Source organism: Varroa destructor, unplaced genomic scaffold (genome assembly GCF_002443255.2).
Source record: "Varroa destructor unplaced genomic scaffold, Vdes_3.0 BEIS01000003.1, whole genome shotgun sequence".
In the NCBI taxonomy this organism is placed as follows: Eukaryota; Metazoa; Arthropoda; class Arachnida; order Mesostigmata; family Varroidae; genus Varroa; species Varroa destructor.
This window is the reverse complement of record NW_019211456.1, coordinates 28967221-28993286: the sequence shown is the minus strand read 5'-3', so window position 1 is coordinate 28993286 and position 26066 is coordinate 28967221. Positions and strand designations below refer to the sequence as shown.

General features: G+C 42.2%; 1 long non-coding RNA gene across 1 annotated transcript; it reads right to left on the bottom strand.

The window, feature by feature from the left end:
* Positions 1-11672: 11672 nt before the first annotated feature.
* LOC147756778 (uncharacterized) lies at positions 11673-18846 on the bottom strand. The gene is made up of 2 exons (XR_015323702.1): positions 18620-18846; positions 11673-15544 (listed from the first exon to the last, which is right to left on the bottom strand). It is a non-coding gene; the product is annotated as an uncharacterized LOC147756778 (long non-coding RNA).
* Between the last annotated feature and the right edge of the window lie 7220 nt (positions 18847-26066).

The following is a 26066-nucleotide window of genomic DNA, read 5'->3' as shown; positions in this document are numbered from 1 at the left end:
TGGTACACTAGAAACCGACATGAGATACCAGTTCCCAAAGGACGCTGAGGCTCTACAGGCAGAAAAAATCAAACCTTTATAAACGTTTTTTACTATGTGAAATATACAAAGTATTATCGTCAAGGTAGCGTTACGAAATAATGTTTCCTTTTTTAACCTTATCGGGACAATTCATTACTTCAAGGTGTCCAGATTTAATATTTTATAAGAAGTTGTAACTGACATTTAAATGTTATACGTAGAATTAATTTACCGAATGTGTAGCGGTAAGACACTAAAGGAAATATTTTGCCTGCAAAGAAATCAAACAGTAGGGCTGAATGTGTTCGTTATAAAGCTTGATTCTTAGATCTTATCTAGTCTTCTAAGGCAAGATGCTGCACTTCCAACTCCAGCTGCTTCTATACAGGATACCCGTAACACAAAATTGCCTATTCTATTAGACGTAACGTCTAAGTTAATGTTTATAGATTTACCTATGTAGATCGAGCTTATTCGTTTGCCTGACAAGATTGATGCATACACCTAGTAAAACGAGGCGTTCTTGTCCAGCTTTCTTCTTTCACTGAAGCCATCGATTGTATTGGTGCACAGAAAAATGGGGATGACCCGCAGTACTCGCTATGGCCATGTGATCTCCCGAAGGGCCTTTTTGTCGTGCGACGTATTCGGCGCCAGCTTCGTCATCGTGACCTGCAGGCAGTGAGGAAAGTAGGGAATCGTCCTTTTGTTTGGCTTTGGCATAGTCCAGGTCTTCCTTGTACTTTGGGTCTCTTGGTGGCTTGTTGGGTCTCCCGGCAACCGTCGGCATCTCGATTACTCACTCTGTCGCTTGCTAAAAGACTAACCACCGAAAAGATATATAAAAGATAAGCCGCTTGCTTTAGCTTACACCAGGCATGTTCGTCCAACGTTCTCGAACAGTATCCAAGTGTGTTCACCCAGCCATCCAGGAAAGATGCCTTTTTCTATGGTAATGACGGTTTGCCTGATGCCTGAGCGGTTTGCGCTAAGTTGGAAAGACAAGAAGAGGAAAGAGCGTGTGGCGACAGTCAGGCAACACTGCACTAGCTCATTTGTTAAGGAATGTGGTCAATTTCAGCCACTTGCAGCAGTCTGCCGCCTACTTCCAGCCCGGCTACGTTCTACGAGGCTTGCTAAGAAGGAAGACGAAGCATTGGCCTCAGGTCCTTCAGTCATGACCAAGGAAGAGCTATGGGACTATAGTGACGTTAGCCGCTGCACCAAATCCTGTCGAACATTCTGCTCGGGCCTGCCGACCAGATGGAGGCGCACATAGTGTAGCCGGGCCATCACTTGTGGGGTCTTCGGAGGTCGAAGCAGAAAAGGCCAAAGAGTGACCCCATGACTAGCCCAATTCCACCCCATAACCAGAATAATGATGATAAACCATGACCGCTAGTGGTCGATGGAAAAGCTGCCAAAGCCAAGGAGATGAAGGAATGATCGGAATCCAGCTTACCACCTCATGCCGTCGTAGTTGGCAGCCCCAAAAACACGTTGCGATGTAACCGGTCTCTAGGACTGTTTCACGGGAACTCAATGACTGAATCGTAGCAAAAAGGCCAAAAGAGGCAGGCACGCAACGCAGCCCGTATAGAGCAAAACTCTACTTAATACCGTCGCTAGTGGCATACGAACGAATAACGGAATGTGCATAAGGCGCGGCCAGCCAAGCGAGTGCTATGTCCTAGCAGTACTCTAGCCAAGCAAGTCGTTGGGCGAAATAAAGATGAGCTGTCTACTACCTTCTCTAATAGCTCTGCTAGTAAAGAAAAACAAGCCAATAGAACAGAATATCGACGGTTAGTATCCTGCATGAACATGCATTGGTAATTTTGTTAAAGATCAGATCGGCAGGCTAAAAACTGTAAAATTGTGATCTAGATATGAGCTGTTAATATCCACCTAATAACTATAATAGTAGTGATAATGAATAGATGCCATTGTGTAGATCACTCAATGTATTTTATACTCATTATAGTATCCAGTATGCTTTAACCGGCGACAGGATCCTTGATGATTAAGGTTGTACTGTTACAATTTTTGGGTTCGGCGCCTGCCCCTATTAAAAGTTGACAATTAACTGCTTAAAGGAACCAAACAAAACAAGTCCACGTGAAACCTATATTTACGGTTTCCGCCCGTTTCTCTGGACGTAATGCTATATTTTAGAAAATGAATGCTCAACCTTATCAATGGCGGCCTTCAAAATCACGCACCTTAAAACAGTAGTATCCAATTATCTCAGAGCATAATGACAACAATAATGACTTCCCCTAAATATCAAGCGCCAATTTGAGTCATTAAACATGATTATTATCTATTTACGTGAGCAAACGGTATACAGCTTTATAAACACAACCCACGCGTGAATACTATTTCTATAAAAAACGAACAACGTGTATAAAACGTAGTCCCGGCCCACAGAACGGCGTTAATCTGTATTTCAAAGTAACAATTATTCCAGCATTTTGATTTTATATTTATCAGTTCGACGTTTGGAGCCTTGTTTTGCAGGTTCAATAGCTTCGTCTTTCTTGTAGGCCGTCTATCGCTAGAACACCAGAAAGAGCGGTAGGGCCTGCAGATGGCAGGGATCGACAAAGGGCAATTGGTCAGCAAATAGTTTCAGGTACGATACACTGCCCCTAACATTTCTATAACTGTGTTTGGCAGCTACAAAACTAAAGTGCCCGGCGGCCGCCCCGGTCAAGCGCCGTTAAGCCGTACTCCATGCAGCCGTTCGTATCACAGCCCGCGCCCCCTAAAAGATGGACTGCGTAACAATTGGTGCGCTACGATATTGTCACAGGATATGAAAACTGTCTTGAAGAAACAGGTTTGTGTGGTCGCTCAAGTTGGGAAATCTGTGCTGGTATATATGAGTGGAACGGTCCCAGTTCCTAGAAGCGTTTCGGTATAGAGAGAGCTTCACTAAGGACAACTTCCAGGCAACCGCAGGTAAATGGAAAAAGTGCACCCGCTGCTTTCGCTGTTGTTGTCGACTATCGGCGATGACAATCTAGGACAGGTTAGAACCTTCCGTCTTTCTGGTTATCCAGTTAACCGCTAAGGCGGCAGCAGTAGCAGAAGCAATCAATCCTTTACTAATCTAATGCTTGATTATGCGGAAGCCTCGATGGACATCGTTGTAGCTGGATCAACAATGCCAGCACTATTGATACCGCCGTCATTATGAAAAGCATCACAATCATTGCTGAGGCTGTTGTCGACGTTGTTGTTGTGACCTACAAACGCGCTCACTCATTAGACATGTCTTAAACAGGCTCGATTGCCACTTTTTGATTAAATCAGAAGGGGAAGAAGTAGCAGCGCTAATTGACCACTAATGCTTGTTTAAGCAGCGATACCGTGACCGGCTGCCGGACGAAATTTTCTCGCTGCTGCTGTTTTTCCCAACAATGAAAACGATGACTATGACACCTCTAATAGCGATGACGATTCGAAGCTAGTTACTAGCATGAAGACGTCACCCCGACGCCGTGCGTTATTGGCGGTCAATATTATGGCTTTTTCAATATATGGGCTGATGAGTCTCGATGAATCGTTTATCATCACAAGTTATGTAGCCATAGGAGATGATTTCATTGAAAGCTAGAGCTGTATAGATAACAACTAAATACATACATTACTCTTGCTTGGCGAGACTCACCGACAAAGAGTACGAAAACTAAAAAAAAAACCATATCTATATAAAAAAAATTTATATTGAACCATTACACAGCACCAGGCACAGATAGGCACTTTACTATCGATGGGTGGGATGGAGACTTGCGCTTTTACTGCGACGTCGGCCGAAAACTTAGGGAAATTAAAAGAACAAGAGATTTTACGAGCGTCCAACTAGTGAATTGAAATAACTGTATTGTCAAACATACGCCCCAGCTTATCGCCTTCTGAAAGACCGATCGTCAGGCCAACGAGAAGGTTTACCAGTTCAGCTTTTATCCTTATGTAATTAACTGTGTGTACAGCGTCGGAGACGAGCGGATTACTAAAGGCTAAATCTAATCCGTGGTAACAGCCTGTCGAGTTTGGATAGGAGATTCACAAACTTATAATTGCAGTGACACTGATAGCCAAACGGCAATTTTTGACCACTTTTGGGTATCTCAAAAAAATGAAGATCTTACAGTTAATACGATGATGAAAAAATTGACGAACTTGTATTACATCATAACTGTTTCTTTCTTCACAAATGGTTTTTGTTATGTGTGACTTTCGTTTGTCAACGATCCAAGTTGTAATACAATAAGCAACGGAGGACTCGGACCCAGAAATGAGTCTAACTGGACGGTTTAGGCTATCTGCGCTTCGCGTCATATTCCACATACACTGTGCAACAGTTGACCATTTGAACTGGGTTTACTGGAAACTTCGGGTAATAGCCCGACTCCTTAAAAGGGTCCTTTAAATATACTGAAGCTAATGATATAATAATCAATATGAGCTTATGGGTCTTCAATTAAACGCTCAATTCCCCGAATGTGACAGAACACAAGATGACTAGTCTATGAACGTTTCTCATCTAAATCCGCTCGTCAGACCCACAGAAAAAAATACGTTTTATTGAATAGTTTTTCATAAATCACACGATACCACGTCATCTTTGTGGCACTCAGCCAACACCGTCGCTCACACTAATTTTTGCTGCAATTACACAAAGCCAGCAGGTTGCACGCACCTCTTCTATATAGCGAGCTTTTTTTTCAACGGATGGAGCTATATTCGATGTTGGATAGAAATTTACTTACAGTATGAAATGTGTACCACTGTAGCTAAAACGTCGCCGTACCTCATCTGCTCTGAAAACGTTTATTTACCAGCTAGCGAGGCTGGTGTCCATATAGGCCAGTTTTTCGGACTCCGTCCGTGGTGCAGCGTCGCCGATGGGGGTGTCTGTTAACAGAAGGGACGGCCTCGATCTTACGTACATCGGTTGCCCGCTCGAGCGACCAACTAATTCGTGGATTAGTGTAGCGGATTTCGTCATAATAAATATTTTGCCTGCTCCCCTTTCTACTCTAATTACGAGTACGACGTAGACAGCGACGAACAAAATGTGAGGCACTGAAATTGCCGGCCACAAAAAACGAATGAATTAACAACCTGCTTTCAGGTCACCTGAGAAAGCCAGTTCCGATAATTTGGTATGATGGGACGTGCTTTAATGCCAGATCAGTGCAGATCTCGTTGCTACCCTATTAAAATGTTTGTCAATGTTTACTCGATGAGGTATCACCGCCAAATAAGCGTTTGGGCAGGCTTCTAATAGATTAAGTGCTTGAGTTCATTGCACGCATCTTAATCGTACGTTTAACGTTTTTTTTTTTCCATCAGAGTGCAGTTTTATCAATTGATAGGAATGTCGGTATATGTTTTAGCAGAAAAGAGCGTCCAACGACGCCCAAGATCGTTCATCTTAGTAAGACAGTCAAAAAATAGCCACATCGCGCCGCGCCACTGACTGGTTGTTGTAGAATACGATACGATAGAAAAAAAGGGTTAGGTCTAAGAGACCAGACAGGCTTTCGAGCTGAAGACGCTCTGCCTACCATAGCTGTATCTATAGGTCGGCCTACTGTGATTGAATATGGCCGACAAACTATCTGTTTATGATTATGCCTATTTTATTGGATACTGGTTAAAGAGAAAACAGGCCTTCGATTGGGCATCGCAATAAATGTTTACAAATCGTCGATGCTCTCTGTATTTGCTAGATCTTCTCTAGGTATAATTGCTGCCATGCACCGAGATAAGGTCCTCCTTAAAGGACTCTAACTCCTACTTTTCTGAAAGATTTGAGGATGTCTAGTTTGATTCCCTTATATCTAATAACCTGTGCAGCCTACATGATACATACATTTGGTATTTTGATAAAATTTGTATGCTGCAATATATGCGATACTTCGTGCGTTTAGCTCTGGCCGAAATGCCCGTTTCCAGGGAAGACCTGTTAAATAGCTGCCTTTGATTCCACTGTTGATTACGTTGGCAATCGGCATATAATAACTAAGTATACCGACATAAGCAGCTGCGAAGCTGGTGCTACTAAAAGATGGAATCCTTTCCTAAATCTTCCTCGTACTTGATTCAGACACAGTTTATCTGAAAAATCTCCACACCAAGCATATCCATGGAGAAACAGTGTGCTGAACGGCCCTTACCATACGCTGAAAGAGTTACGTTTTAAGGTGTCAATTGAAAGTAAAGGCCAAACCAGGTATAATCAACGTCCCTTTTTGTAACTATGTGCTTCACTCAACAGTGATAATCGTAATTTTTTTCGTCTTTCGGTTGATCCGTCTTTGACGAAGTATTCTTTTTAGTGTAACGGCTGCTTGGTTTAATACATTTTTTAATTCTTATCCAAAATGGTGTCCAGTTCATTTTTAAAGTCGCTTGTTCCAAATTTTAAAATAAAAGCTTCTAATAAATATCACGTGTACGAAATCGAGGCTTGTGAAACTCTTTCCCAAATATACCTTGCACGATAAATTTAAGTTGTAGCCGCTATTTTCGACTTTTACAAGCTGCAAGCAAATGACAACCTAGTAGGCCGCTGCCTGAAAGCACACTTAATAATTTTCTGGTGCTAAGAGATTTGACGGTACTTTTTTTGAGCCGTACCTTGATGGCAATGCTTCTAGTTCAGCTCTGATGAGCATATAGTTTCTTCGTAAAGAAGCAAGTTGAATTTAGCGCTCACTATTTAGTATGCGGCGCATTATTTTCTAGCTGGAGTTTATATTCTTTAGCCAATGGGTCCTGTAAATAAAAAGCCCAATGTATTGAAAGGATTAATAAAAAGGGTCTTCCTCAGTAAGGCTTTACGGAAGTGGTAATCAGACTAAGGCAAATAAACTTGTTCACTTCACTTGTCTCGTACGTATTCTTGCTTTTGCGTCATAAAAGCTGTCGTGGACATACTGACTTTTGTTAATGATGTCCCCTAACAAACAGCCTTCAAGTCATCTTGCTTCAGGAACTATAACAGCTATAATTACCGTCAGGATACCGATGCATTCAACAGGTTTTCAACTACATGCTCCAAAAAGTTACATCTCTGCAAAAATTCCTACCCCCTACTAATTTTTCCAGTTAACCCAGTAAAAGGGACACAAATGAGAAATCAGATAAATTTCGAAATAAGGAACTAATTACAATGTTTACCTTCATTTTCATGACGCGCACGAAGGTTCGCATACGTTGTAAGCCTGTATGTCTTGCTCAATGTTTCGTCGAACGAATTTCGCTTGCTTCTGTTCTACACGTGGTTAATTAATAATCTGCTTGTTCACAGCTTCTGCGTCAACAGTAGACCTACTTCTCAATAACTATAAGAGTCCTTTTCTACCTTGATTTCGCCTGTAAATCAGTCATCCCCTTGCTAGGCGCTATGCACATGACGCTAGGACCAAAAGTATATGTTCGGTTTGTGCTACCACGAACTGGCAAAGCACAACTGTATCTGTCCTTGATTCTCCTATACATAGCCTAAAATCTCATTTCGAAAATTCATGCCTGATCATTTTTAACTCTGTAGTAGCCAGTCCCGTTGAGTTTGAGCTAATGTTTGCTTAGGAAGCAATAGAATAATAGTGGCCATGCTTAAGCTTGCAGTAGATTGAGGAGCTTACAATGGTACTTTTTAGTATAACGAGCTACCTGGAAAATATTTGTCCCTTTTTACCGAGAGGCCTAATCTTTATCTGTTGACATTAATACTTGTTTGCAAAATAAGTCTGATGTAAACTATTATGAAATTGACTTCAATCATACTCTTGAGATATAACTACAACAATTTCAGATTGAAAACTAAGAAAAAAACGTTTTATGTAAAGAGTTTCCTCTTTCTTTCAGAAGCTTCCTTATTAGATCAGTTTGAACAGGTGGGGTCGATGGTACGGAAGGCTTAGAGAGGTCAGGGTTCACCGTCCGCAGAATTGGTGCTAAGTAAAACCAAGTTCTGTCATAACTGGTCCATGTCAGAGGCAGCTTCAAACACGTCCAAAACTACATAGAAGCCCCGAAAATATGAGATCGCTGTGTCTGTCTCACTAACTGGCATAGCGTTGAGCCTTGTACTCTTTGAACACGCATTGTGTTACACAACAGCCCCGAGAACACCGTACAACAACGGCTGATAATATCTGGGCCTAACCCCTGTGCGTTACAGTGATAGACTCAACTTAGGTCTTGATACTTTCATTAAGTTAACAATGCCTATAAATATTATGCAGAGGACAATTAGTCACTTTAAGTATCAGTTGGTAATCATCGGTGACCACTGTCTTTAAAACTTTATTACTATACTTTTTATCTTATATTTAAGGATTTTTGTAAATAGATAAATGAACATACTTTACGTAAACCTTTCAGTGTTGTATTATCCATATATTAATTACTCTGATAGCTGCTCATGCGTTCATTTGATTCTGTTGTATCAAGTCCATACTGCTCGAATATTTTTTCAAATAACGTATGAAAATTTTGCCTTTCAAATAGTAGTTTTAGAAAGTTTTGATCGGGCGTTGTGGATTCTATGGTTGACTACGAAATAGTTTAGGGCGTTTTGCTGAATAATAATGCGTTAAAAAACATTTACGTTAAACAAAACGTGACCTCGGTGGTTCGATAGCGTTTTATGAGCTAGTCAAAATGAAAACACCAATCTTTATACATCTAGTTATTTGTTTATGCTCTACTGTTCACCCACTATCGGCATCTTGGATTCTACTCTAGCTAAGATAATTGAGCTCGTCGTTCGTCAAGACCGCCGGTAGGCGCTTGGGCTTTTAGCGAGTTGGCGTTGGAGTTTCCTCTAATCGTGAGCTAGGGCGCTAGCCAGATCAAAGGATATTAATTATCGCTAATTTAGTAGCATGACTAACCCGAAGAAACGCGTTTAGTGACGGCGAATAGTTTTCTATCTGGCGGGTCGAGTAAGGCCCGCCAAGTCATCGAGGCAATGAAGCAAAGGCCATGGTCTGGAAGGACCAACTATCTCCTCCAGTTGCAGAATAAAGTGCAGCCTCCTCGGCTATATACAATCTTTGGCAGATCGCTGACTCTTCATAGCAGACTATAGTAGTCACTTAATAACCCCATCGAATCGCATTTCAAGATACCTTCAGATAAACAAGACGATCCTAGCAACAGAGTTCCCAATAGACGTCTCTAGACATATAGAATAGGGGACCTTGTGTAATATTTTAATTAGCATTTCAGTTCACTGTGAATATATGACTATTTTTATTATTGAAAATTATGCCAAATTGGCTATTTAAGGGCTATCGACTAATTAGAAAACCTCGGCGGAAAAATTTCGACGAATTATCTTTGAGCTATTAAATGGTCCAATAGGCAATAATATTTTTCTTTTAGATTGGAGTTTGAACTGTCCGTAGCGCAGATTAAAAGTGATTTTTCATGAACCCATTGCCACCGGCTGTATTTTCTTCTTCTAAATTTTTCACTTCCTGAATTAAGATCTCTAATCGCCTAGGTCAAATACGCGGGCGACGTCTGAAAGGTGGAAAATTTTGACGAGACCGATGCCCCGACTGTCAGCAATATATATTCAACTCTTTATTGCCGTTATCTCATTTCGACCTTCTTTATTTCATCTATTTTTAAAGTGGTGTTGTGGAAACAAACCTGTCATACGATTGCGTAGGTGCTTGGAGTGGTCCAACAGGTGTGCTTGACGATTGAGGATCTCGAAGGCATTGTAGATGCATGACGAGATTTGTGATCAAATAAACGTAGCTCGTTACCATTAGATCTATGAAAGTGAAGAAGAAATAGCAATTAAAATTATCTGTTCCTATATTTGAACTAAAGCCAATCGAACTTCAACTTTTTGCCAAAATTATAATAATAAGCATTATAACATCTTATAATTAATTTTTACGCTTACCTCATTTAATTAGTTGCTGTATAACGTATCACTGCAAATTCTAGGGCCTCCAACGACCGGGTGTATGCGATTTCAAGAAAAGTTAAACGTTCCTTTTTTTTTTTTGTTTTTTTTTTGAGTTAAAGGCTTTTGATCAAACAATTACGTGTGCAACAGTTTTTCCCTTTGAAAAAAACTAATTTATTAACCAAATAAGTAAGATGTGTTTCGGTAATCCAGTTTACAGAATTTTCTGCAGGGGTTGACCATTGTCAAGCGTCCAAGTCCTTTCAAAATATTCGGTACGTTAAGCAAGTTCTGTTAACGTACCAAAACGCTATTCATTTAGCACTTGTATATACAACAACATCTTTTTTTTTGTTTACAGAAAATATCACTCCGTTCTATCGAAGATAGAAAACGAAAAAACAAGGATTTTTGAAAGTATCTGAGTCGAGAGAAATAGCCGAAGAGGAAAGATATTGAAGCCATTTGCCTTGACCCTTCCTAACTTCTACAGAAACCCTTTTTTATTCGCGACCACAAAGGGACCCCGCCTCTTCTGAACGTCCTCTCCACACAACTGGCCCTGTTTCACAAGTCCTCCTCGACCTTCTAGATCAGTGACACATCGCGTCTCCCGTTCGTTTGATCGGCTTGCCCGCGAAAGCCCAGAGAAGGCTGCTGAATGGGGAGAAAAAGAGGGGTGAGGGGGCTCGCTGCAATTCTCTTTTTCTCGTTGCATTGGCGGCTTGTCTCCTTTGACAAACCACCTTTGCGATATCGTCCTGCCTGCGTCCTTCTCGTGTGCCCCAACGCTTGCCTTTCTGACCATCGGCGACGGCCTATAGAACGTCCTCTAACTTTCGGTGTATTCGTAAGGTGGACGAGATTTGCTTCCGCTTTCCGATCCTTTATCGCTCTCAAGGCATCGATGGCTCTTTGATAAACGTGCCTCGAGGGTGACACAACTTTTACAATTTTAGTTTGTACGATTTTTTTTTCGAAAAAAAGAATAGGAGAAATCACATTAAGCGTTAGAGGTGCATGAACAAGTGCACTTCCGGCAGGCGCGGAAGGGCCAGCCGCATAAAGGACAATTTAAGTTAAATTAGATGCGTACCTACATTTTCTTCTAGGAAAGAATACTTATTCCATATATACATTTGACACCTAGGTATCCGCTCATACTAAATACCGGTAAGCAGCATTTACTCCATATGACCATAGTAAAATCTACTGAAAATTTTACTACTGTAGACTGTTTCAGCGTGTGCACTGGCTAATTGTCTAATATAGGCATTTTAATATAGAACGCGCTTCCTTCGGCATTTTCACAGACTGGGAACCCATAGGTTGAGAAAATTTCCATACTGTTGCAATATCTACCCGTCCCGAATTCAATCACGACTATCCGCATTTGTAAAGTCTATTACACATTGTGCTTCTAAAAGCGTACAGATGAATATGACAGATTCAATATATATAAGAGAACGGATGCTATTTTGCAGATGGTCTAACTCTAAACGGGCCGATACGTCTACTGGGTTTTAAAAAATAAATGAAATTTGGCTAAAGATTTCTCTCTAATATTGAGTTGGATAACTTACTAGTTACTACGCGCCACAGGCGCTGAGTAGAATTGTGACGGCAAGTTTTTCTATTATTGTTTACAATTATAAAACGTTTTTTGGCTCGATATGGTCTTTTTATTTGAGTTCTTATACACACTAAACCATACAACTGGCCTTACAAAACCGACTTGTAATTTTCTTTGTTCGGTTTGTTCCATTATGTAATACTGTTACGACGGTGTTTTCATATGACGATCTATAATTACAAGTAGCGCTGAATTGCACGGCGGGTACGAACTAAAGGCATAACTGCACTAAATTCTTCTAAAGATGATAAAGAGTAAAGAAATAGAACAGCTAAGCCACTAATAGAGGGACAAAAGGAAAAATCCTGTTTCAGAAAAATAGTCGAGAAAAAAGGATGGTTCCATAGAGCAAAATAAAAAGGAGAACTCATTCCAGCACAGAAAATGGCGTCCCTGTTTTCCCGCAGTTGATCTCTGTCCTAATGGATTTCCCAATGAAAGTGAGTGACCTTTACAGAGAAATAGGCGACTGATCTTGAAGTGATTTTGAGCTCATTTTTTCGACAGAAATCACTGGAGCTTCACGAGTTGCCTCTCTACCCCGTAAGTCTCGTAGCAAATGGTTTTGTCGAAATAAGAGTGCCTTCGCTGACTTTTACTGTCTATCATGCTTTTTTCTGATTTTCGGTCTCTTGAACTACAATTTGTGCCACCGCAGTCACTAGTTATCTTCCCCTTTTTGAGCCTGCCGCAGTTAAGGACATGTTTCGGTTCCTACTCGGTGAAGGCTATAAAGGATCTCGAAAATTGGGAAAAACATGGTGAAGAAAAAGGGTTTAGTGTAGCTTCAACGCGAAACCGGCTAGCATTAAACAAGTAATTATGCGATTGAAAAAAATGGCATAAAAAATCATTTAAACGGAAGCATATATATGGTTGCATAGAATGTTGCAAATAGTATAATTGTTGGGTTTTATAATAAACTTATATTGACGATTTGAGGCCGCATTATTGGAAAATTCATAGTCAGGCGTAAGAAAAAGACGGACGACAAACCTTCGAGAAATGTATCAGATTAAGCGAGCTACTCATCTAGAGTTCTCTGCTAGCAAAAGCCTTTTCTGTGAAGCAGAATTTAGAAGCCTTATAGAACCTTTTTGTTAACTATCCAGGATTGTACTGTTGAAAATAGAGATGGTGTTGACTTTGTCCGGACGACATATATACATATACATATCAGCACTATATCAGTGGCTGCATGTTCACAGGCTGTTCAGATCCCTAATAAAGAGAGCTCGATGAACTGGCCTTGACATCGTGTGGACAGTGTTTACATCAACAACATCTCTGTATTCTGCTTTTCTTCACCTTCCTGTATTGACCTCTAACCTATTTGTTTATCCTAAACGCCGGTTCATAGTATAAACTAGACTAGTCACACCCGGTACTACTGAAATCTGTGTCATCCCAAGAATTATCCTGGCATATCGACGCATCTTTAGATTTTTGGAAATGTCGTAGCAACGATTTCACGCAGTTGTTTTAACTGCCCTTTGATTAAAACTTTATTAAAAGAAACATCGAAATATTTCGAGCCTTACACCCATTAACTACTGCTAGGTATTACACCGGGTGGACAACTGCGTCATATTATACTGCCAGGTCTATTCCTAATTTCCTAAATGTTTGTCCCAACGTCACAATTCTCACGTCCCGAGCTAGGTTATTTTATTCGTCGCAAGCTGCTTTATAGTCATCGAGTCGACGATACATTGTAAGCGTGTAAAATTAGGTCGTGCCGAAGCCAATCTGGAATACGATATGACCGACTTACGATATTTTAGTCAGCCTCTCGTGCCTGTACCACGCATGTGCGCGCATGCACTCATTGTCATCGTGCTCTAGTGTTGAAATTGGTAGTGAAAGTAAATGGACATGCTATGGAAATCTGTAATGGTTCGAGAAACCTTTTGCTATGGCGTTCGTCCCTGCACAGTAGAGGTATCAGCAAGCAATGCGGTCGTTCTCGTCGCCAATGGTTCGTCTCACAAAAAGAATATGGGGGACTGGGTAGACTGTGAAGGCCGTACTGCTCCAACCGTTACTGCTTCGGAGTGGACGCCTACGGCTGGTGTCGAAGAATGACATAAAGACGAAAAACGGGGATCGTCGCTGACAACAGCAGCAGCAGCATTGGGGTTGACTGGTTGGACTAGGATTTTTGGGTGCTAACCTTTGGGAGGAAAGACCCACTGCTACAAGCAGACGCAAGAATGCTTTTGCGAGCTCATTCACGGCCCATCGCCCGTTGCTGCTGACTCCGTCGCCGTCACCGCTGAAGCCGCCGCTGCTCCCGTTACCGTCACCACCGAAGCTCCATTGGGCCGACATGGTGACGCGGTTTTGCGCCATTTGCTCACTTGCTTCGCGTTGTCGGTCTTTTCGCGGCCTCGTTACTACTACTGCTGCTAGTTGATGTCGTCGGTTCGTCATCGTATGCTGCTGCTTGTTGGAACTGGGCTAAAACTCCGGCTGGCCACACTTCAGCACTGGTGACTGTGATAGAGGCTGTGGTAACGGAATTGGGTAGTCCTCCCATTTCTTCGTCTTTGGGTGACTGCAAGCTGATTGACCCCCTCGCTCGCTTATCAATGCGTACAAAAATTCACTCGCACCGCTATAATAAGCACGAAAAAGAGCAATAACGAGTCGGCCCCTCTGAATCCCAGTCTCCTCACGCAATGCGTTCCTCCTAGCGGCCCCTGAACGACCTTTATTGTCAAGCGCTCCAAGACATTCGCTCGCAACTGAACGGTCGAGTATGGATCAGGCCCAGAGCCAGATCACTCGAGCTCTGACTCGGCTGAAGATCAGGGTTGTGACGGTCCCGGTGACGATGATACAGGACTAGGCTAAAGCAAGTCATGGAAGTCGGAAGAATGATATAGGACGGAGAGCTATCTTTTTTATCGATTGCGAAAAATGCGTCGTACTGTTCATAGGTGTCACCCGCAATGACAAACATAATATGAGCCTTTAAAGACCCATGGTTAGGACTAAAAAAGATTATTTTTACGCAACAGATTTCTTTTCGACAGAAGTTTTAGAGGCACATAGCGAGCGTATGATAGAATGAGAGGAGAACATCGTTGATCACTGCCATCAGTAGGATACAGTTAATACGACGTATCTTACAAGCAAATTTGAGATTTACTATTGAGGCTTTTGAAACGACGAAGAATAAGTTGTTCCAATTGACGCTAAAGTGACCGTTAAACAATGTCATACACTTCATGGAGTTCAAATAGCCTCTTTAAGAAAAAGCAACGTTTGGAAAGTTACGTGTACTTGCGGCGACTGGAAATCTCTCAGCTTCAGTACTTCTGCATTGAAGCTATAATTTGTGGAGTACTATAAACTACTTGTGGATGTATTACGCGTAGTGCATGATACTGCTACGGTTTAACTTTAGTGTTAACTAAACCTAGATACAGTTCAGATCATTTATCCAATTTCGACGTTAAGACACGAATATCTAGCCCCTTATCCGGAAGGGAAATACCATTGAATTTATCGAATTTCTCTTGCACGCTAGCCCTTGTAAAATTAAATGGCAAAAGTAAGGGACAGGACTAAATACTAGATGCGTTCTGCGCCCTTGGATGCTGATGGACGCGTCAAAATGTTTAGAATTATTGCACAAGCGATCCATACTTATTATGCGTTGATAATAAGTATGGATCGAGATACGAAGCCTTGAGGCAGTAGCAGCCAGACGAATGCGCCGCGAAGGCAAATTCGAAAAGAAGGGACCAAGCCGTACTTCTCTTGCCCACACGTTGCCTTTTGCAAGCGTTCTGCTTTGCTGGTGGGTAAATAAATGGGAACAGGTCGAATTACTCCTTGCTATTGTTGCTGTTGTTGATTCTTCAAATCGATCAAACGATGTCGGGGGTTGTAGTGGACGTGATCACCCACTATAGACATCCAAACCTCCACTGCAAAGAAACGAAAACGCAGATTTCATTTAACATTACCAGTTAAGTGCACATATTATTACATGCATGTTTGAATTTACGAATAACTGTACATCGATTGCTACTCTCTTATAATACCTGGTTAGGTACAGAGACTCCAATCAAAAAGCCAATATTCTATGCAATATTAACTATTGAGCATCTGCAACGTACACCGTAAACGGCATAAGTTCAGCAAATTACTTTTGCGAGCATTAAAAATACATAACGTTGTAGGTAACGTATATGTGAAAATGCTAAGCACAAAGTTAAATTTTGTCGTAAAGCTCATTCTCAATTAGGGCAAGCTGGCGCGAGCGCCGCGTACTGTTCTAGAAAAAAGAAAATGGTATGTTGATAGGAGACATTGTTGCCCTACAAAAAGCCTGCCTATATTAGTGGGGCATCAAACCGATCGAACCTCAAACAATACTCAAGGGACTCAAAGCTATCTCATTGTGACAAGGACATGTCTGACTCGGATCTCGCGTTTAGCTAAGAACGCCTTTCAAAAATTGGCTGAATGCATTAGGATGTCCTGAACGGTTGAAAGCTATGATAAATAACTTTAGTGGACACAGCCTGTCGAATACAGGAACAAGAACTTAGTGCGGACAGAAGCCAATTTTTGGCTTTAACTGTCTGCCGCACAAAAAGTCAATAGAAGAAGGATCAGAACCGAAAGAACTAAGTTTACTATTTTAAATAAATGACATAGAAGTTACATAAGCATTTAGCAGGCATAACAAGGGGCTGTTGTAGTGTCGTTATTAGCGTTCAATCATGGATATGTAACTTTGTTAATTTAATAATTTAATTTCTTAATCATTTGAAATTTCATGGAAATGTATGATACAACTCCCTGCGTTGGGACCAAGTAAGTAAAAGGCAATCTGCCTGCTTTACTTCAATTCAACTGATATCAAACTTATAGAAAAAAATATGATTAACAACTCACAGATGCTAGATCTGGCGCCACGAACTATTCGTTCTTTAAAAATTAGGTACGCGGGTTATCTTAAACAAACGACCGTTGACATCGTAAACCTCCAGTAAAGACATATAACTACTGTAGAATATAGCGTTTAGACAGAATTCCCTGCAGATCTCATTTCTTTGTCACCACTTCTCCTTCACCAATCGCCTATTATTTCAATCTTATGCATTGTTTTTGCCCTTCAGTCTACCGGAGGATTTTATCTCGTGCGTGTGGAATCCACGAACTTCTTATGTCTGCCAAATCCCTCGGGGCCACCCACGACTCATTAGCTAATTCCACTGACAAATACTGTTGGGCTAAGTAGCAGGGAAAGGCAGACGAACTTTCGTTCCATCGATCTCATTGCAAAACTTCTCTCTGGTTCCGTATTCTTCCTGGCAGAACGGGGAACATTATTTTCGGAGGACCATCACTAACCCGAGCCAGCCCTTGTAGCGTCCTCCTAGCCCATGCGACTCCCTACAAAACATTTGCGCCCCTTAAATCCTGCTATTTCGCCAACATGCCCAACGTTTATGATAGTATACTTTGTATGTGTTATAATATATATACCACCACTGCTACTGTCGCTGTCCGCTGGCGCTGCTTCCTGCTGCTTCTGTTTGTACTGATGTATCTCTTTTGGCCGGCTGTTCTTCGATGGGCCAAAGGACCGGCTTGTTGGGATCGCTAGACTGACCTGGTCTGTCCTGCTTCAACAACGACGAACGACAAGGAAGAAAAGGACAAGAACTCTCTGTCAGAAGAAAGAAAACAGAAACGAACGAAACGAAAGCGATCCTTCGTTCTACTTCTGCGCCCGGTGTGTCTTTTCAGCCAATTGCTTGCTCGCGTCCTAAGTCCTGAGGCTCATTTTTTTCGCTAGCTAGCCAGCTAACGCTGGCCCAGTAGACCGCTAAGAAATCAGCAGCAACAACAGTAGCAGTTTTCTTTTATGTTGCTAAGATATATTCCAATATGGAGCCGATGTGAAAGGAGGGTACGCCGCTGGGAACAGGCACCTGCAGCAGTACGACCACAAGCGGCAGGACTAAGCTGAAGTGCGATGGCAACATCACAGCCAGTAGCAGACCATGGTAGTAAAGGGGGAGCTGAAGCAAACCTTCCTGCTATGAAACTCAGCGACTTGTGGTGGTTAGGGCTTATGGTAGCGCAAGCCGCTGCAGGCAGGGCGGTAGTGGGGCAGCGGCGTCCATGTTCTGGACTTGTGCGCTAACCGGCGGGCCGTTGATCTGGCGTGCTGGTTGTCCGCTATAGTAAGTTTTGTAGCAGTTACAAAACTCGCTATGGGAAACAAGAATGTAGCAGCAGAAAAATGAAAACTCTGATATTATTGCAGCCACGATAAGACAACTAGAGAATAACACAGAAAAAAGCAGACTATAAAGAAGAGAAGTAGTTGTGGCTCTCTCTAGAAACGATGAGAACGAGGCGTTTGTTAGCGAACTATAGACACTTTGCACTCGGGTATGCGATGTTTCTGTTGGAACCCACGGAAATCTAAAAGGCTGTGACACACGAGATTTTGATGACTCGCCAAGTCTTAAATGAACCTCGAACGTACCAAAATTTGCTTGGTCCCTTGACGAAGATTTGGAAACGTCTTACATAATATACCGTGTTTTTTTATCATTGGCCTGTTCTGGTAAGCTGATCTCTTACCCTTGCGACAGCGCAGCGTAGCCTGTTTTCTAAGCCGGGGAACCCAGAGGTGATTTAGGTTCGATTCTGTCCATAATAAAATTTTAATCCTTTAGTACAAAGCCGGATAATGGAAAAAAGCGATTAGATTGCTCCTGTGGAGTGTTTTGTCCTGACAGGTGCTTAAAACAGTGCTAAAGAGTAGTACCCAAGCATGTCAAAGAACAGGCAGTTGAAAGCCATTTGTGGAAATTTAACATTCCCAGGGTTCAATCACCGACAACAAAATCAGGAAATGTATACAAACTCTTCGAGTATGATTAATAGATACTCTACCAGCTATGAATATCACTAAATGACTTTTGTGCCTTTACTACCGCATCGATCCGAACCCACACCTTACGTCTAAAACTTACCTAGATGTTTCCTTAACTTCTTTGGCGATTTTCGGCTAGTGCGAAGTGAAAACAGGGTTTTCAGCTTGCATAATAACATGTAAGCGTTTGGTGATTGAACGAAGCTTCGTAACTCCATGATCGCATCACAAAGACCCCTCTCTCGATGAACTTTGTTATTTCCTTAAAACATGTCCCGTCACTTTTAAAACTTTCGAATTCACATCGCGTGTGGCCACCTTTGTTACCTTTGGATAAACATCTCTAAATCGCAGAAGAAAAGTTTTACAATTTTACCCTTTCAATTCAAAATCTATTGCATTTCAAAGGTGTAAACATTCGGATAGTTTAATACTCACAAATGTTTACTGTGTCAGCTTGGTCAATCGCGTTCTGTCCAGTTCCGCGCACATGGAGTTCATCGCAACCGCTCATTCTGGCTGCTGTTTTCATTACAGGAGTCTTCTATCGCGTCACGGTGAAGGGACCAGCTGCCGACTAGGTTCGCGTTGCCGATGATTTCGTTAGCGCTTCTGGCTTGTTGCTGCGGATAATAGCAGTCTTTCGTTAACGAACTAAAGCATGCTCATCTTGAGTCAAGCCACTTCCGGCTGCCTGCTCCCATTTCTCATTGGCCGCTTCATATGCCCCTCTCCACTCAATGCCCCTTCCTAACGATGGGCAATTTGTGTGGAAACAGTGCAACGCTAGAGATACAACAGACGCTTTGTCCCTTCTTTCGCGCCACACAAAAGCCAAACAAACGCCGAATAAGGCAGAACTCTCAAATAGACAAATGGATTTAGGTTTCAGCTGCTGCTACTGTTGCCACAACTGCTTGCTTCGTTTCTGCCTCAACGGCAGTAACAGGAGCAGCAGTGGCGGCGGCAGAAAAGTGGGGGCATTCCACCAGCAGGTGATGCCCGGTTGAATCCATCCTAAATAGCTCCCTTGGGACCCTACACACAGACGGATTTCCACAGCTCGCGCGGCGTTCGCTACCTCAACTTCTTCCCTGATTGAACAACACTCAGTGACACATAGCGCAGAAGACGCAGACATCCCCATCTGAAACGGTGGAAGTTTGAAACGCTCGTAATAGGTCATTGCCAAATATTGCGCTCTACAGGAGCTTGATGTTGTGTTACGTAATTCTGCACTGCACACGTTATAATAGTCGGTATCGCTTAGTTGCGATGTAAGCTTCAACTGATCAGAACAAGATGTAGGTATAATGAAAGCACAAGTGACTTATCGCCCAATATAACGTTAAACAAAGTATTATTTTACTAACAGTATGAACGCGTAAAATTGACGTTTATTATAGATAAACAGACTTGCGATCTGTAAACTGGCCTGGGCCAGTTAGCTTTGACAACTAAAAAAGCAAGCGATTTCATAACGAACTCCGCCTCAAGTGAGGAGAGCATTGCTTCTGCCATCCCTGTAGGCGCGCTGGCGAAAAGCTGTTGGGAGACTTTCATCGACGGTTCATTCCCTGGGCGACTGAAAAGAGCCCAGGGACTGAACGAAACAGTCGACGCGCCTGACAAAAGGGATAAAGAAGGGATACTGGAACTGGCCTCTTTGCAGCAACGATAGTACACGATGAGAGCGGCAACGAAAAAAAGACGCAGACGGGAGGCAAACAAGAAGCAAGGCAATACAACAAACGCGACGCTTTGGGACAAAAATGGAAGAGAAAAGCCTTCCTCTATGAGGCAGTGGCACATGGGGCAATTGAATGATATATTATTGAAATTGTTCAATCCGGCTGATAATGAACAATTTCTGCCTAGCAGTAACAATACGTCGGCAACACAACCAACCAAGATTGCTTTAAGCCTAGTCGCTGCTTCTGGCAGGCTTTGCCCTTTTAGTTTCCTGCACAAAACGTCTGTCTGTCTGTAAGACGTGAGAAACAGATCTGTCTTTCCATAATAATTTGACCTGCAGCTGAATTTGATCGAGCACGCGCGATCTGCAGAGTGATTGCTGATAAGACAAATGCAGTAAAAAAACTCTAAGTTCGACTGCTTATGAGTGAGGGTCTCGGCTGTTCGTGGCGTGTCTGAAACCAGAAGAACAGAAACTGAAATAAGGATGAGAGCAACTGAGGTACATATGAAGCTTAACCCTTCGGGTAGTAACGCTTCTCCCTGCAAAAAAAACAACAACAACAACAACAAAGAGCTAAAATGATTCCTGTAGCTTGTTGGCTATTGTTGTCAACAATGGTCACTTTGAATGGAAAAGTCAAAGTCCAGCATAGATCTATTAATAGCATTGCGTTCTTCTAATACCTGCTCTTCAGTGACCGTCGAACATAAAACCAGCGTCTTATTTTCAGTCAGCTGAAACTGTGTAAAGCAGAAGGATCGAGTCGAAGAAGGAATTGTATCGAAAATTTAAGTTCAACGTCATGATGACGGTAGAGAAATGGCGAGAAAGATTTCCACAGTCCCGAATGCTAAGCCCGTACAACATTGAGGAGAAAGACTGGAGTCCGTTGTGTGAACAGCAATGCTGAAAAGCAAATGCAACGCACACGAACTAACGCTTGCTGAGATACGCTTCATTTTGGCAATTTTTTCCAATTTATTCTCGTTATAAGATATTTTTTTTTGCAGATTTATATGGACGCGAAGAGACAGACGTATTATCCGGTTCCAAGTAGGTTCAGTATGTCTCAGCTAACTGCACTGCCCGTTTCTAGTTAGACCTTTGCAGATAATATAACTTATAATACATTTACATGCATGTATTACGGCGTATAATTAGTCATGTAATATTGGATAGTCAGTATTTCTCTGGGAACCATCAGCCGTTACTGCTGAAGCAGTACTAATGAAGTGAACTCCACCGGTTCCGACAAAAGACTTGGTACGGAATGTTTATATAATATCATGAAAGAGGTTCGGTCACGTGCTGTTGACCTATTCGTTTAGGCAAGAACCCCTAAAAGATCCAAGTCAAGATCTGACTATTCGATATTAGATGTTGTAATTCCTAACAAAGCGGAAACGGTCCAATACATAAAACTACTAGGAAACAGCCCGGCCTCTTCGTTTATGGGGGACCCTTTTGTTAGTTAACTCACAAAATAGGAACTTATTTACCGGTCTCATGCGGTATTTCAACAGTAATAAAATGGCAGCATTGTTAATTGTAATAGTTTTACCATTAATAAACGTGAAAGTGAAGTAGTTACCAAAAAACAATTCCAGCAGAAGCAGGGAAAGAATTACCTCTGTTATAGTGAGATAGGTAAGGACAATGATTGACGTCAATACAAAACCATAAGTTACGTAAGACTGTTAACTACGACTGGCGACATTTACTAACTTATCACCTCATATAATTTCAGGTGCTAAATTGCTTTTATGCTGATATTCCACTAATTGAAGCATAAGGTCGCGTTGGTAGAGATCATTCACGCAAACCTGTTTCTAGCACTTAATCGCAACGTAATAATGAAACGTAACTAGTACGTCAAACCAGTAAATGCATCTTACCATGGGTACAAATTATGGCGCATTAGCAATACTGATATAGGCACATTTGGCTTATTCGTGGGTAACTAACTCTAGAAAACCAACAGCTGGGGCCACAAGTGGCCACCGCCTTTCCCAAGTCTCTGTACGCTGCTGTAGCTCCATGTTCAATAGGTAAAAATCAATAAGAGTAAAGCTTTTCGTGATCAAATAGTTATCTACGTCGTAACTATATCGGCACCGAAGGCAACTGATAACGCGCTAATATTACCAATCGAGGTCCCGCTTAGTGCTCGTTATTGAAAAAATTCAGTATTCATATACAGAAGTAAACCATCTGTTACTGATGCACTCTTCTTTCCTCTCTGTCCATGCTATCTGCAAAATAAACACTGAAATTCAACAATCCGCCAGCCAATCACGGAAAGATCTACGATGACGTGAAAAAATTGGTATTTTGATGGAAATGGACTGCTTAACTGCTATGCTTGGAAGACGCCAGTCATCTCCGCCAGCTAGAGAGGATTAAGTTGTCTTCCGAGCAAAGGTTCGTGACAATAAAAGTGAAGGAGCAGCAAGCCTTGATGCAGGCCATGTCTGGGAGCCTGGCGAAGGATTCCTTCAAATGCATAGGTAACATTTAAGGGGACAGATTCTCAACAACAGTTGAAAGCTATATTGCCACTGTATAGCAGCTGGGGCTGATTTAATATCAAATATGCACTCGGTATGATGAACTGGTGGCCTTATGTTTGTATGTTATGCATTCCTAAACACCTACATTTCGTGTGCTGTTGTGCATGTTGGCCTTCCTTGAATGTAGCCCACCCACTGAGCTGATTTTTGCACGATTTAAAAAAACTTCCTAGTACGTTTACCCTTTCGAAGTTCGTTGTCCGAGACGACCAGGTTACTGATCCTTATGAATGTATATTACGGGTAAGATATGCAGGCTTATTCACGTCGACCGCTTTTTAGGCCCCTGCTTACGTTCGAATATCCTTTTTTACTATATAAACAAAAAATCGCTCATACATATCTTCAAAGGTGACGTGCACATTTTTGTGATTTCCATTTAAATATTCCCCGCGTATCTCCCTAAGGGGTTTAGCAGACTGATACTGAATATTAGATAATGCTGTTAAACTTAACTTTTGCTAAAGCTAGTGCATTGCGGTTTTATCTGTAATTGCTGTTCAAATTCATCTCTTTATTTTCTTTATCATGGGCACTGGCCATTGTGAGGTTATGATTCTTGCAATTATATTGCTGTTTCCAGTATCAAATGCGTGCAGAATAGCGGCTTTCCTGAGTGGTTAGTATCCTAAGGCACCAAGCACTGGGCATAAGACTACCGCCCCCCATCATCTACTCGAGAGTCCGAGAGTTGTCACTGCTAAATGCGGAACTTCTACTTTATCAAGTATACTCAAAGCCTCAATCCTCGATGTTGACTGGCTAGCCATGAGCGGTTGCGGCCACTTCTGTCAACAAGCGCGGGGTCGTGGGGTCTGGAAGCCGGCAGCAGTGGCCCAGTGTTTAGGGTGAGGTCTTTACTAAGGTCCTTCGTAGGTAGAAACTCAGCCTCCTTACCGGCTAAACCAAGATTCCTAGGCCAACGGCCGAAGGCACAGTCCCAGTTGCAGGCGACCTATAGGTCCGAAGCGACCGACTCAGCCTGCTGCCGCACCACTCCGAGAGCCGTATATAGCAGCTCGCTGACGGTAATTGTGGTATCAGCGGTAAAGTAGGAATCGTCGTATGTGAGAACGTCATCTGGTATTGAACAGTCTGTGAACTGGTAGATGTCCGCTTACAGCTTGGTCGCCGCCTGTTTACTAGCGTGGTATCGCGGCGTAGTAATGGTAGAACGTAGCTACTATTTGTTGCATCTGGCTGAATTGTTCCTTTTGGACTAACTTGGATGATACGTGGCTAGTCGCCGTTGGCTTCAGTTCGGACCCGGGTGTTCGGTCGTTTCTCCAATCACTTCTTCCGGATCCAGCTTGTTGACTTCCTGCGGACTCCACATCCAGCTGATGAACGCCCATTGTGCTCTTTGCTCTGACTGGTAGCTGGTGCAGGTCGCAGGGGCGGGAAATATGTGGCCACTTTCGTAGACCACCTAGGGGACCCAGAACATGAAAGCAAAGAACATCGACCCTTCGAAGATTAGGCCGGTAGTAACGAAATGTTAAGAGTCTCCATGCTCACAACTAGCAAAAAAAGGATTAGGACAGAGAGAGCGGGATCCAAATCATTGAAGATAGTCAAATTAATCGAAAAATCAAAAACATAAGCGTCTAAAGATCTTATTCGGCGCTCTGCTACATTCTGCATTGTGACTATTAATGTAAAAATGGATTTTGTCGCTCCGGAGTTGTCAGTATGTGTGAAGTTGTCAGTAATTAAGCAAGCTAACTGGAAAATATCTATAGAGCCAAGAACAATGCCGCATCAAAAAGATGACAAAGTGCTTGATCTCGATCTCAAAGATGTTATATTGTCTGGTTTACTATAGCTCAGCTTCTAAATGCGTCTTTTGTAACGGTTTGAAAAGCCATTAGAATGATACGCAAAATTTAATTTGTCTAGCTATGCTTAGAACCACATTTAACATAACGCAGCCGTACGTACCCATATGTCGGGTTGACCACCAACAGTAAATTAACCTAGACGCAACTTAAGCAAAGAGACAATCCTTAACTATGATATTGTGTTTACCATATCTTAGAAGTTGTTGTACGTTGACAAGATACTTCAGTTATTAGTATAAAGCTGCACGACAAATACGAATAATCAGTGTGCCACTCAGATAGGTAGTTAAAAACATGTTGCTAGCCCACTCTAAGACCAGTTTGGCAAGATGGGCTAGCGAAGAAGCGACGCGTTTTTTGCACGACTTCGAATCATTTAATTTAACGAGAAAGAAGAAGAGCGAATAGCGAAGGTTAGTAGGAAATGGCAAACGTGCCTATTCGAGTGTTGGGTTAAGAACAATAGCAGCAGGAGTACCAAAAGCAGCAGGCTCGCATAGAGGGCACATCAACAGAAGTAGAGGCGACATCAGCCGGTGTATAATTAAGGCAGCTGAACGAATACTTGAAGGTCGGAAGGATGAAGCCTGCTCCCTGGACCAGGTCCCCTCCCATTTGGACAACGGCCTGTGCAAAAATTCCGTCTGGCACTCTAAAGTAAGCAAAACAGTAAGGAGTCGTTGAGAATAGCACTATAGAAAGTGCCGGCTTATCCTCTTTGTTTAGCAGAGGTCAGTTGATCGCTAACGAGAAGAAGTCGCGAGAAGCGTATGGGGTACTGTGCTCTCCGGAAACTCGTTCATTGCAGCTATTACCACTACTGCGACTACCGAAGCCATTTTGTTTGTGGGGTCCAACCAATCTGTAGGCGGTTGGCAGTTCTGATGATAATAACGAGAACAATGCTGAACGTGGTTAGGCAGTTTTTTCTACGTCGAACAGCCGTAAACTGTACAGAGACGTACCACGTTATGATGTAATTAGTAGTAGCGATTGGCACATAGATTGCTCATAGGTTTTGGCTTCGAACTTCGCAAGTGTTTCATTTTGCGACAAAATAAGTTATTTAACATTTGATTTTTGCTTCAGTGTCTAATTCGTATATGAGATGTTTCAAATAATAACGTACCCATCTCACATAGCGGCGATCATCATCATCATCTCGACTGAATTAATAATATATACATTTTTTGGAAGATCAGTATACAGTGTTATCTGGCTTGCGACTGGATTCCGACAAACTCGTTTGTATCTGTAAATCTTGATAAAACAACAATTATGTAACGTATTGTCTATCTAATTTTTGGCGGAAACATGCAAAAGTAAACGGAGTCCTTACAGTGGCCTAATTCGTATCGATCAAAATATCTAATCGATAATGCACGGGTCGAATATTGAATCGAAAATGTTCCAGTGTGCGCTAATAGGCTCGATACA